The sequence below is a fragment of the Aquarana catesbeiana genome, linkage group LG03, assembly GCF_042186555.1.
Source record: "Aquarana catesbeiana isolate 2022-GZ linkage group LG03, ASM4218655v1, whole genome shotgun sequence".
NCBI lineage: Eukaryota > Metazoa > Chordata > Amphibia > Anura > Ranidae > Aquarana > Aquarana catesbeiana.
Genome location: NC_133326.1, coordinates 314,434,664 through 314,446,853, shown reverse-complemented (window position 1 = coordinate 314,446,853; position 12,190 = coordinate 314,434,664). Strand labels below are relative to the sequence as shown.

The window sequence follows — 12,190 nt, the reverse complement described above, 5'->3', positions numbered from 1 at the left end:
CTACACTCATTCATGGGGGAAGGGGGTATCTGGGGACACCTTTATTGTTAAAGGGGGCTTCCATATTCTGATAATCCCCTCGCCTACAGACCCCCACAATTGCCCTAATCTAAGTCTACTAGTGTAACACTACCCTCCCCCAGAATGACAATGCTGTAGTTCAAAGTTTCTGCTTTACTACTTCATCCAGAATTCAGACACACTAAAGCCTCATACACACGATCGGATTGTTGGCCAACAAAACTGTGGAATTTTGTCGGAAAGGGCATTGGCTCAAATTTGTCTTGCATACACACGGCCACACAATTGTTGGCCAACAATTATGAACATAGTGACGTACTACGTGGTTTTTAAGCTCTTTAGCGCCACCCTTTGGACTCCTTCTGCTAATTTCCTGTTAGTAGAAGTTTGGTGAGTGTTGATTCACGCTTTTCTTTTCGCGTTTTTCATTTAGCGCTTCTCAGTTCGCACTTTTCATTTCGTGCTTTTCAGTTAGTTTCTGAATGGCCGTTCGTCAACCAGACATGTTGCAGAATCGGAAGAGATAACGTGTCATTTATTATTGGCCTTGGAGTTATTGCTTTGACATTATTTTTTTGGTTGAAAAATGATTTGATTTGGTATATATTTTCTGTCTAATTTTTTTTTTTTTTTAATGCACAAAAAAAAAAATTGTTGAGAATAATACTTGTGTTTTACTTCAAATGACAGTTTGGGAGAAGGCAGTTACATTTTAAAAAATACAATGTAAAATTAACAAGGGACACCAACATAGTTGTATCTTTGATCTTAAAAACTACGGGATAATGGTGTTGTGATAACTTGCCCAAATTAAAAAAAAAAAGCATAATAATATTATTCTTGATAGCACTAGAAAAAGAAAGCCTTTGAAAATTTGTTTGCAATAACTCCATCAGTATCACCAGCCAAAGCAGCTTCATTATTATCCCATTAAAGAAGAAGAGAATTGGAGAATTGAATTTGGAGATTTCATAATTTGCCACGTCACGAATGTTAATTCTCCATTATGAACGCTAGTTTACAAGACCGACCACTGCTGGCTCGTCCTTGCTTCCGAGCATGCATGTTTGCACTTTGGACTTTTGTCCGACGGACTTGTGTACACACGCTCGGAAGATCCGACAACACACATTTGTCCATTGACAATTTGAAAACCTGCTAGCCAACATTTGTTGGTGGAAAGGCCGACAACAATTGTCCGATGGAGCATACACACGGTCGGATTTACCGCCAACAGCCTGTCATCGAACATTTCCCGTCGGAAAGTCAGATCATGTGTACGCGGCTTTAGACAGGAAGTGTGCTACTGGCTGGATCACCATGTAAAATATAAAAAAAAGGACTAAAAAGAAAACTTAAGGCAGCCACCACATCTAAGAATTGGTAAACTGCAATATATTACATTTTTGTTTTGGGGTTTTAAACTGCTTTAAGTATTTAAAATATCACTGATCCTGGTCCAATGGAATTATTATTATTTATTTATTTTGCATTAGTACATGTTCTCCAGGGAAGGCCTTACCCCCACACTATTTTTTTTTACACTCCCTTGCCTATTCACCCAAAAAATGGGAATTTAATATGACAGGTTTTGCTCCCTGGATATTAATGGAGTCTAGCACCCAAACTTCTTTGAAGTTGGCTAAACCCCACTTGAACTGAATCCAGGGCAGTTTGGCTCATCCCTCTTAACCAGCCCTGTTAACTGTATAAGCAAACAAATGACAGCTTCAAGAATGGATGGCCAATAAGAAAAAAAAGCTTTGATTTGAGCACCCCAAATTGTAAAAGGTTCAATTTACATAAAATAATAAAGAAAAAAAGAAAAAAAAGAAAAAAAAAAAAAAAAAAGAAAACTTCAAAATACCACCCCTGAAACAAAAGCCCACATTTTTAAAGGGAAGCCTTGCTGCTTCTGCTGCAGAAAAAAAAAAAAATCAAAAACATAAAAAAAAAAGCTAAAAGTAACCACTTATCTTAAGCCCCCGTTCACAGCAGTGTAACTTGTCATGCGATTTGACAGTTCCAAATTGCATGACAAATCGCACCCTATTGTCAGAACTGTTCAAATCGTTGCGACTCCAACTTTGCGGTGAGGCACCGATTTGAAAAAAGTTTCCTGCAAAATTTTGTGCGATTATAGGTGCAAACTTCATAGACATTTGCGCATGAAGTAGGAACAGATGTCAGCCAAGTAGCACCTGAAATTGTGCTGACCTGCTACTTTGAAATCATGCTACCTCAAGTGAATTAGTGCGATTTCAAAGTAGCATCAATGTGAACCAGGGCTAAATCAACCACAAAATAAATACAAAAAGCCCCCAACAATAAAAATAACAAAAAAAAAAAGGGATCAATTGTCCGAATAGCTGGCAGTCAGAACTAAAGTAATGCTTCCCAACTAAACTTAATCTCTCACTGTGATGATGATGAGGTCTGATGAACCCCAAAACTTGTGTGGAGAATAGTGAAACTGAACTAAATTCAATGCCACCCTCACTTTCCCAAAAATTCTAAAGTTGGTAAGAAGACAGTCAAATTAAAATCTCTTGTCTGTGGTAAACAGTCATGGAAGTTGACACTTCCATGACTGTTTGGATTACCCCCTGATTACCCCCTGAGGAAGATACGGAAACCCCTTGTATCGACACGAGTAGGGGAAGGGTACAGAACGGTACGCTAGGCAGATCATCTACCAAGAACGATCAGCAAGCCATCCCGATATCGGCTGGTTTATCCCACTCAGTCATGTTGGTTTAGTGTGGCGCACTGATGCGCCATGCTATTGTGAGTACCCTGTGTGGGATTTTATTGTGTTTTAGAAATAAATTGTTTTACATACTACACTGTGAAGTCCTCTTCTCTCTATTGATATACCGAGGCACAAATGGCATTTTATTGATATACCGAGGCATAAGTGAGGACCAATCCAGGATTCTGGATATACTACTGAACCTTTAAGAGGTTCTAAAGCGTGCATTGACCAAGCTTAACAGCAAGGTCACACACTCTAAGCTGAGCGTCCAATACCTAAGGGGAAGCACCTGAGTGTGAACACAGCACATATATTTTTTCTTGGATTACTTTCACGGCATTCACCAAATCGCATGGAATTTTTTGGAGCACTTATAAATTGACTTTTGTGAATTTTGCACGGGACATTGAAGCACTTTCATATTACCTTGTGGATTTTAATTATTTGCTTTTTATTTATATTTTATGGACTTTTTTTGCTTTTTATTTTTACAGATTATTGTCACGTTAATGCACAAGGTCTTCAAAGGACTTCTGATGAGGCCCTGTTTTAAATAGTCCTCCCTGTAAATGGTCTGGTGTGCAGCTTAGGAATACACATCTGTGACACTGGGGTACTGACCTATACTGACCTACAGCTCAACTCCACAAAGTTACATTTCATACATATTTCATAATTCCTGCTGTAATGGAGTTACCTTCCTTAAAAATGGCTACATTAATGTAGAAGAAGATACAACTCAGTTAGACACTAAACATAAAAATCCTTCTGTTAGACAATAAACACATTGCCTACCCCACGAAAAGTAAGTGAGTGAATAAATTAGATGTTATAATTTATGATGATATACAGTGCCTTGAAAAAGTATTCATACCCCTTGAAATTTTCCACATTTCGTCATGTTACAAACCAAAAACGGAAATGTATTTTATTGGGATTTTATGTGATAGACCAACACAAAGTGGCACACAATTGTGAAGTGGAAGGAAAATGATAAATGGTTTTCAAATTTTCTTTTACAAATAAATATGTTAAAAGTGTGGCGTGCATTTGTATTCAATACTTTGTAGAACCACCTTTTGCTGTAATTACAGCTGCAAGTCTTTTTATGTACCGTATATACTCGAGTATAAGTCGAGATTTTCAGCCCTTTTTTTTAGGCTGAAAGTTCCCCCCTCGACTTATACTCGAGTCACCGTCGTCTGCCTACCTGATCAGCGTGTCATGCAGACAGACGGCGGCCAGTGTGTGATATTACCATTTGGTGGCCATTTCACTGTTCAAAAGCCGCGCCTCCTCCTTGTCTGTGATAGGCAGAACACTCCATTTCCCAGCAGTCAGTGTACAGCCTATCACGGACATTCTCTCATCCTCGTCCATGGTATAAGGATGAGAGAATGTCCGTGATAGGCTGGACGCTGATTGCTTGGAAATGGAGTGTTCTGCCTATCACAGACGTGGAGGCTTTTGAACGGTGGAATGGCCGCTGAATGGTATTATCACACGCTGATCGGTGGATGCAGAGCGGCACACGGAGGATGCTGATCGCCACACAGAGGCATGCACAGGACACAGGTAGGCTGCACAGGACACAGGGACACAGGCACAGGACACAGGTAGGCTGCACAGGACACATGCACAGGACACAGGAAGGCTGCACAGGAGACAGAGACACATGCACAGGACACAGGGAGGCATGCAGCTGCAGGTGGGCATTGTTGACCCTCTTTTCCACTTACAGTAGCTGCTGCATTTCTCACCCTTGGCTTATACTCGGGTTAATAAGTTTTTCCCAGTTTTTTGTGGTAAATTAGGGGCCTCGGCTTATATTCGGAACGACCTATACTCGAGTATATACGGTATGTCTCTACCAGTTTTACACATCAAGAGAGTGACATTTTTGCCCATTATTCTTTTCAAAATAACTCAAGCTCTGTCAAATTGGATGGAGAGTATCTGCGAACAGCAATTTTCAAGTCTTGCCTCAGATTCTCAATTGGATTTAGGTCTGAACTTTGACTGGGCCATTCTAACACATGAATATGCTTTGATCTAAACCATTCCATTGTAGCTCTGGCTGTATGTTTAGGGTCATTGTAAATCTCCGCCCCAGTCTCAAATCTTTTGCAGACTCTAAGGCCACGTACACACGAGCTGACTTTTCGACTGGACTGGTCCGACGGACCGAGTCCGGCAGACAATTCAACCGTGTGTGGGCTTCATCGGACTTGCAGCGGACTTTTTCGGTCGAAAATCTGACGGACTTTAGATTTGGAACATGCTTCAAATCTTTCCGACGGACTCGAGTCTGGTCGAAAAGTCCGCTCATCTGTATGCTAGTCCGATGGACAAAAACCGACACTAGGGCAGCTATTGGCTACTGGTTGTCAACTTCCTTATTTTAGTCCAGTTGTACGTCATCACGTACGAATCCGTCGGACTTTGGTGTGATCGTGTGTAGGCAAGTCCGTCGGAGGTCCGTCGGATAGACCGCATTACAGGTTTTCTTCTAAGATTGACCTGTATTTGGCTCCATCCATCTTCACATCAACTCTGACCAGTTTCCCTGTCCCTGCTAAAGAAAAGCATCCCCACAACATGATGCTTCTACCACAATCTTTTACGGTGGGAATGGTGTGTTCAGGGTAATGTGCATTCGTCTTCTGCACACATAGTGTTTTGCTTTTAGGCCAAAAAGTTCAATTTTGGTCTAATCTGACCAGAGCACCTTCTTCCATGTTTGCTGTGTCCCCCACATGGCTTCTCGCAAACTGCAAACAGGACTTCTTATGGCTTTCTTTCAACAATGGTTTTCTTCTTGCCACTCTTCCAAAAAGGCCAGATTTGTGGAGTGTACGACTAATAGTTATCCTATGGACAGATTTTGCCACCTGAGCTGTGGATCTCTGCAGCTCCTCCAGAGTTACCATGGGCCTCTTGGCTACTTCTCTGATTAATGCTCTCCTTGCTCGGCCTGTCAGTTAAGGTGGACAGCCATGTCTTGGTAGGTTTGCAGTTGTGCCATACTCTTTCCATTTTCGGATGATGGGTTGAACAGTGCTCCGTGAGATGTTCAAAGCTGGGAATTTTTGTTTTATAACCTAACCCTGCTTTAAACTTCTCCACAACTTTATCCCTGACCTGTCTGGTGTGTTCCTTGGCCTTCATGATGCTGTTTGCTCACTAAGGTTCTCTAACAAACCTCTGAGGGTTTCACAGAACAGCTATATTTATACTGAGATTAAATTACACAGGTGGACCCTATTTACTAATTAGGCGACTTCTGAAGGCAATTGGTTCCACTAGATTTCAGTTAGAGGTATCAAAGTAAAGGGGGCTGAATACAAATGCATGCCACACTTTTGAGATGTTTTTTGTATAATAAATAGAAAACCATTTATCATTTTCCTTCCACTTCACAATTATGTGCCACTTTGTGTTGGTCTATCACATAAAATCCCAATAAAATACATTCACCTTTTTGGTTGTAACATGACAAAATGTGGAAAATTTCAAGGGGTATGAATACTTTTTCAAGACACTGTGTATATATATATATATATATATATATATATATATATATATATATATATATATATATACACATACACACACACACATATATATATATATATATCACTGTATGTATCAAAGGATTATCAGCAGTGTGCAATGGAAGGCTATATATGAGCTAGAAGATGCCATTTCTTTACATGAAAGCGCATACACATTTTAGAGTCAGGTCTTATGTAATTGAGTACACTCAAACCAGTAATCCAGGCTGCTCATTTTTGTAACCCTATCTTTTCTTTCAAAAACATTTGTTTTTCAGTCAACACAGGTGTACCAGCTCACGGAGAACATCAATGCAGCAAGCTCTTTGCAGGCCGCTATTACAAATAGAAAGCTAATCTTATTGTTTTCTGTCAGTGAGCCTATAGCTACACCATGAAAATACTGAATAAAAAGCAAAATCAAAGAATGGACATATCCCAAGTTTTGGAATTACTGTAGTCCAAATAGGAATATATACAATCTGTACTTATTTAATCATTTGCTTATAGTGGTTGTAAAGGCAGAAGATTGTTTATCTTAATGCATATACATTAGGATGAAAAGCCTTCTGGTGCAGCAGCCCCCCTCAGCCCCATAATACTTACTTGAGCTCTATCTAGATCCAGTGATGTTGCAGGGGTGTCTTGGCTGCACAGGGACTCCCCTCCCCATTGGCTGAGACAGCAGTGTGGCGCCATTTGCTCCTGCTGCTGTCAATCAAAGTCAGTCAGCCAATGAGGAGAGAAAGGGGGCAGGGCCAGGCCGTGGCTTCGTGTCTGAATGGACGCAGGGAGCTGAGGCTCGGCTCGGGTGCCCCCATAGCAAGCTGTTTGCTGGGGGGGCACTCAAGAGGAGGGAGAGGCCAGGAGCACCGAAGAGGGACCCGAGAAGAGGAGGGTCTGGGCTGCTCTGTGCAAAACCATTTCACAGAGCAGGTAAGTATAACTTGTTTGTTATTTTTAAAGAAAAAAAACACAAGACTTTAGTATCAATTTAAGTATGCTGAACATAACAAAAATGTCAAATAAAATCCAGATACTTGTATTCAAATCATAGGTTTGGAATGGTGTTGTTATGTTTAAAAGAATTAAAAGAAAGGTTATAGCCAAAGAGATGTAGGGTTGAGAATACACTATACGCCAAAAGTATTGGGACACCTGGCTTTACATGCACATGAACTTTAATGGCATCCCAGTCTTAGTCCATAGAGTTCAATATTGAGTTAGACCACCCTTTGCAGCTATAACAGCTTCAACTCTTATGGGAAGGCTATCCACAAAGTTTTGGAGTGTGTCTATGGGAATGTTTAACCATTCTTCCAGAAGTGCATTTGTGAGGTCAAACAATGATGTTGGACGAGAAGACCTGGCTCACAGTCTCCACTCTAATTCATCCCAAAGATGTTATATCAGGTTGAGGTCAGGACTCTGAGAAGACCAGGAAAGTTCCTCCACCCCAAACTTGCTCATCCATGTCTTTATGGATCTTGCTTTGTGCACTGGTGTGCAGTCATGTTGGAACAGGAAGGGGCCATCCCCAAACTGTTCCCACAAAGTTGGGAACATGAAATTGTCCAAGGTCTTGGTATGCTTGGTATTACGAGTTCCCTTCACTAGAACTAAGGGGCCAAGCACAACCCATGAAAAACAAGCCCACACCATAATCCCGCTTACACCAATAAATTTGGACCAGTGCACAAAACAAGGTCCATAAAGACATGGATGAACGAATTTAGGGTGAAGGAACTTGACTAGCCTGCAGTGAGTCCTGATCTCACCCCGATAGAACACCTTTGGGATGAATTAGAGTGGAGACTGCAAGCCAGGCCTTCTTGTCCAACATCAGTATCTGACCTCACAAATGCATTTCTGGAAGAATGGTCAAACATTCCCATAGACACACTCCTAAACCCTGTGGACAGCCTTCCCAGAAGAGTTGAAGCTGTTATAGTTGCAAAGGGTGGGCCAACTCAATATTGAATCTTATGGACTAAAACTTGGATGCCTTTAAAGTTCATGTGCATGTAAAGGCAGGTGTCCTAATATATTTGACAATATAGTTTATATTGTAACTGTGTGTACGGCTGGACTCCATGCAATGAGTGCATTGAAGCCAAACTCCAGCCTTACCGTCAAACAGACTGCTCTCCTGTACTGGAATTGCACACTGCACACTATGAGCCTCTCACAGAGTGTATCAGACACTGCAACAGGTCAGATAAAGCATGCCTAAGGCCACTTTCATACTGAAGCGTTTTACAGGCATTTTCTCACTGCCCCAGTGTGAAAGTAGCCTAATTGTGTCTGAAAGATGTCCAGCAACAGAGAACAGAGTTTGGAAAGGATAGAACCTGGGTTGGGTTTTTGTGATCGGCAGTGATAAGACATCTTTTCACATAGAGAGAGAAAGAAAGAACCAGAGAAGACAAAATAGAAGCAGATTAAACTCCAGCTTTATGTAGTACTACATATGTCCAACCAGTTAGGATCAGTACTTGTGCACCTCTGTGCACATACACGCACATGCACACACACATTCTTGAAGCCACACATGTGAATGTACATTGACAGACTTGTGATTAATGACCTGAGACATGTTTGCTAGAATCTGTGCAGGCCTATATAAAGCCCAACTCCAGGCAGAACTATTTCCTATTTTGTTTTGGGCAGAGTTTGGATAGGATAGAACCTGTTCTGGGTAAAGGAAAGAAAGAAAGTACTTAGTCAATGAATGCTAACCTGGACAGTCAGCCAAACAATGAAAGCTAAAAGTCCTGGGTAGGGATGGGCCGAACACCCCCCAATTCGGGTCGCACCAGAACATGCGAACAGGCAAAAAATTTGTTCGAACACGCGAACACCGTTAAAGTCTATGGGACACGAACATGAAAAATCAAAAGTGCTAATTTTAAAGGCTTATATGCATGGTATTGTCTTAAAAGGTGTTTGGGGACCCGGGTCCTGCCCCAGGGGACATGTATCAATGCAAAAAAAAGTTTAAAAAATGGCTGTTTTTTCAGGAGCAGTGATTTTAATAATGCTTAAAGTGAAACAATAAAAGTGTAATATTCCTTTAAACTTTATACCGGGGGGGTGTCTATAGTATGTCTGTAAAGTGGCGCATGTTTCCCGTGTTTACAATAGTCCGAGAGCAAAATGATATTTCTAAAGGAAAAAAAGTAATTTAAAAGTACTTGCGGCTATAATGAATTGTCAGTCCCGACTCCTGGCAATACACATAAAAGTTCATTGATAAAAACGTCATGGGATTCCCCCCACAGGGGAACCCCGAACCAAAATTAAAAAAAAAATGCGTTGGGGTCCCTCCAAATTCCATAGCAGGCCCTTCAGGTCTGGTATGGATATTAAGGGGAACCCCGCACCAAAATTTAAAAAAAATGGTGTGGGGGTCAACCGCAAAATCCATACCAGACCCTTCAGGTCTGGTATTGATTTTAAGGGGAACCCCGTGCCAAAGTTTTAAAAAAAATGCCGTGGGGTCCCCCCAAAAATCCTTATCTGAGCACGCAACCTGGCAGGCCGCAGGAAAAGAGGGGGGATGAGAAAGCGCCCCCCCCTCCTGAACCATACCAGGCCACATGCCCTCAACACATACCAGGCCACATGCCCTCAACATTGGGAGGGTGCTTTGGGGTAGCCCCCCAAAGCACCTGGTCCCCATGTTGATGGGGAGAAGGACCTCATCCCCACAAACCTTGCCCAGTGGTTGTGGGGGTCTGCGGGCAGGGGGCTTATCGGAATCTGGAAGCCCCCTTTAACAAGGTGACCCCCAGATCCCGCCCCCCGTGTGAAAATGGTAAAAAAACACCATACACACCTTGAGACAAGTTCTTTATTAAAAAAAATTAAAAAATAAAACTGTCCCGCGGAGTCTTCTTCTTCTGCTCGTGCTCCGACGGACCGAAAAAAAAAAAGCCGCACATAACCTACGATCTGCCTCCATGGGAGGCACCCACCCTAAATAACCGGCCGCTTTCAGGTGACAGCTCTTTTATAACTGAGGGCAGGGCAACGCGATGACGTCACCGGGTGACCCTGCCCCCTCTGACGCACGGGGACATCACTATGGCTTCCCCGTAGAGTCAGAGGGAGCGGGGCCACCCAGTTACATAACCGAGTGACCCCGCCTCCTCTGATGTGCCATGATTGAAGATGGATGGACATCGCGGGGCACTTTTTTTTTAAATAAAAAGGTGGTTGAGACTAATTGGATGGGAAAATAGAGGTTCAGGTCCACATCCCTTGTACAAGATGTAAAAGAAAGTTTCCTCAAAAAACGAGACTTTAGAGGACCATGAACACTCAAGAGAGGATGTTTAGTAAAAATTACAAATTTTATTACAAATAATTAACATCATATCAAAAAGAAGCTAAAACACATGATAACACTGAAATACACATAAGATTGAAACATGAAACAGTGGAAAAAACCCAGACCAATTGTCAGACAGACAGATAAAATCCAAAACGTTTCGACATATGGAGTAAGGGTCTTCTTCAGGGAAAGAAAGGAAAGGGCTGAAACACTTGAGCGTTAATTTCTTTCAATGGCCAGAATAAATTATTATTCTGGCCAATGAAATGAATTCATGCCCAAGCACTTTACGTGCCTAAGTACGTCTAGACACGTTTAGACACATTTACATGCATCAAGCATGCCAAAATACTGCATTTAGGAGAGCTGTACAAACACCCTAAATATTTAAAAATATAAGACAGATAAAAATCTGTCGTTATAGATATAGAAGAAGACTTTAAGCTCCAAAATCTTGCATTTTTAATATTTTTAGATAGCCACTAAAATGTATAACTTTGACAATACCTGTTTGCCTTCTCTTATAAGGAACATCTAGATATGTTAATAATACCTAAGCAACACCCTTAAAGAAATACATATTGTCTTGAATTGCTCCTGAACGTTTGTAGTGCACTTCTTCTGCCTTGAGCCTTATGCCCTGTACACACGGTCGGACATTGATCAGACATTCCGACAACAAAATCCATGGATTTTTTCCGACGGATGTTGGCTCAAACCTGTCTTGCATACACACGGTCACACAAAGTTGTCGGAAAATCCGATCGTTCTGAACGCAGTGACGTAAAACACGTCCGTCAGGACTATAAACGGGGCAGTAGCCAATAGCTTTTGTCTCTTAATTTATTCTGAGCATGCGTGGCACTTTGTGCGTCGGATTTGTGTACACATGATCGGAATTTCCAACAACGGATTTTGTTGTTGGAAAATTTTACAGCAAGCTCTCAAACTTTGTGTGTCAGAAATTTATATGGAAAATGTGTGATGAAGCCTACACACGGTCGGAATTTCCAACAACAAGGTCCTATAATACATTTTCCTAATCGTGAAAATCCCATCGTGTGTACAGGGCATTAGAGTTGCATATCTACAGCATGAGATCTAAGGCACTGATGTTTTGGTCTGCTAATATGATTTGGTGATGTAATTACTGTGCTGCTCACTGTTTTCTTCTGGAGTGGAAACTGCTCCTGAAATCTTACAGACAAGCATCTCCATGCTTCTTTCTAAAACCTAAGGCGCTGCTGTCCCTGACTACTAAACTAAGAAGATTTGGTGATGGCATTTTTGTACTGCTCACTGTTTTTGCTGCTGGAGTGGAAACTAGTCCTGAAAACTTATAGAAAAGCATCTCCCTACTTCTGCCTAATGCATTCTGTAGATTCGTGCTTCCTCCACCTCTCCTGCTGCTTCTTTTCCTGCATTAGTCATCAAAGGACCAATCATGATGGCTCATCTGACACAGCAAGATGGCCACCTCCACATGGAGACATAGTAGGAGATCAGTTTTTTTAAATCTTCCCC

The 12,190-nt window shown here is 41.6% G+C and overlaps 1 protein-coding gene across 1 annotated transcript in view; it reads right to left on the bottom strand.

Moving 5' to 3' along the window:
• Positions 1-12,190, bottom strand: part of LOC141133959 (uncharacterized) — a 246,099-nt gene that overhangs the window by 114,356 nt on the left and 119,553 nt on the right. The gene's annotated exons all lie outside the window — the stretch shown is intronic.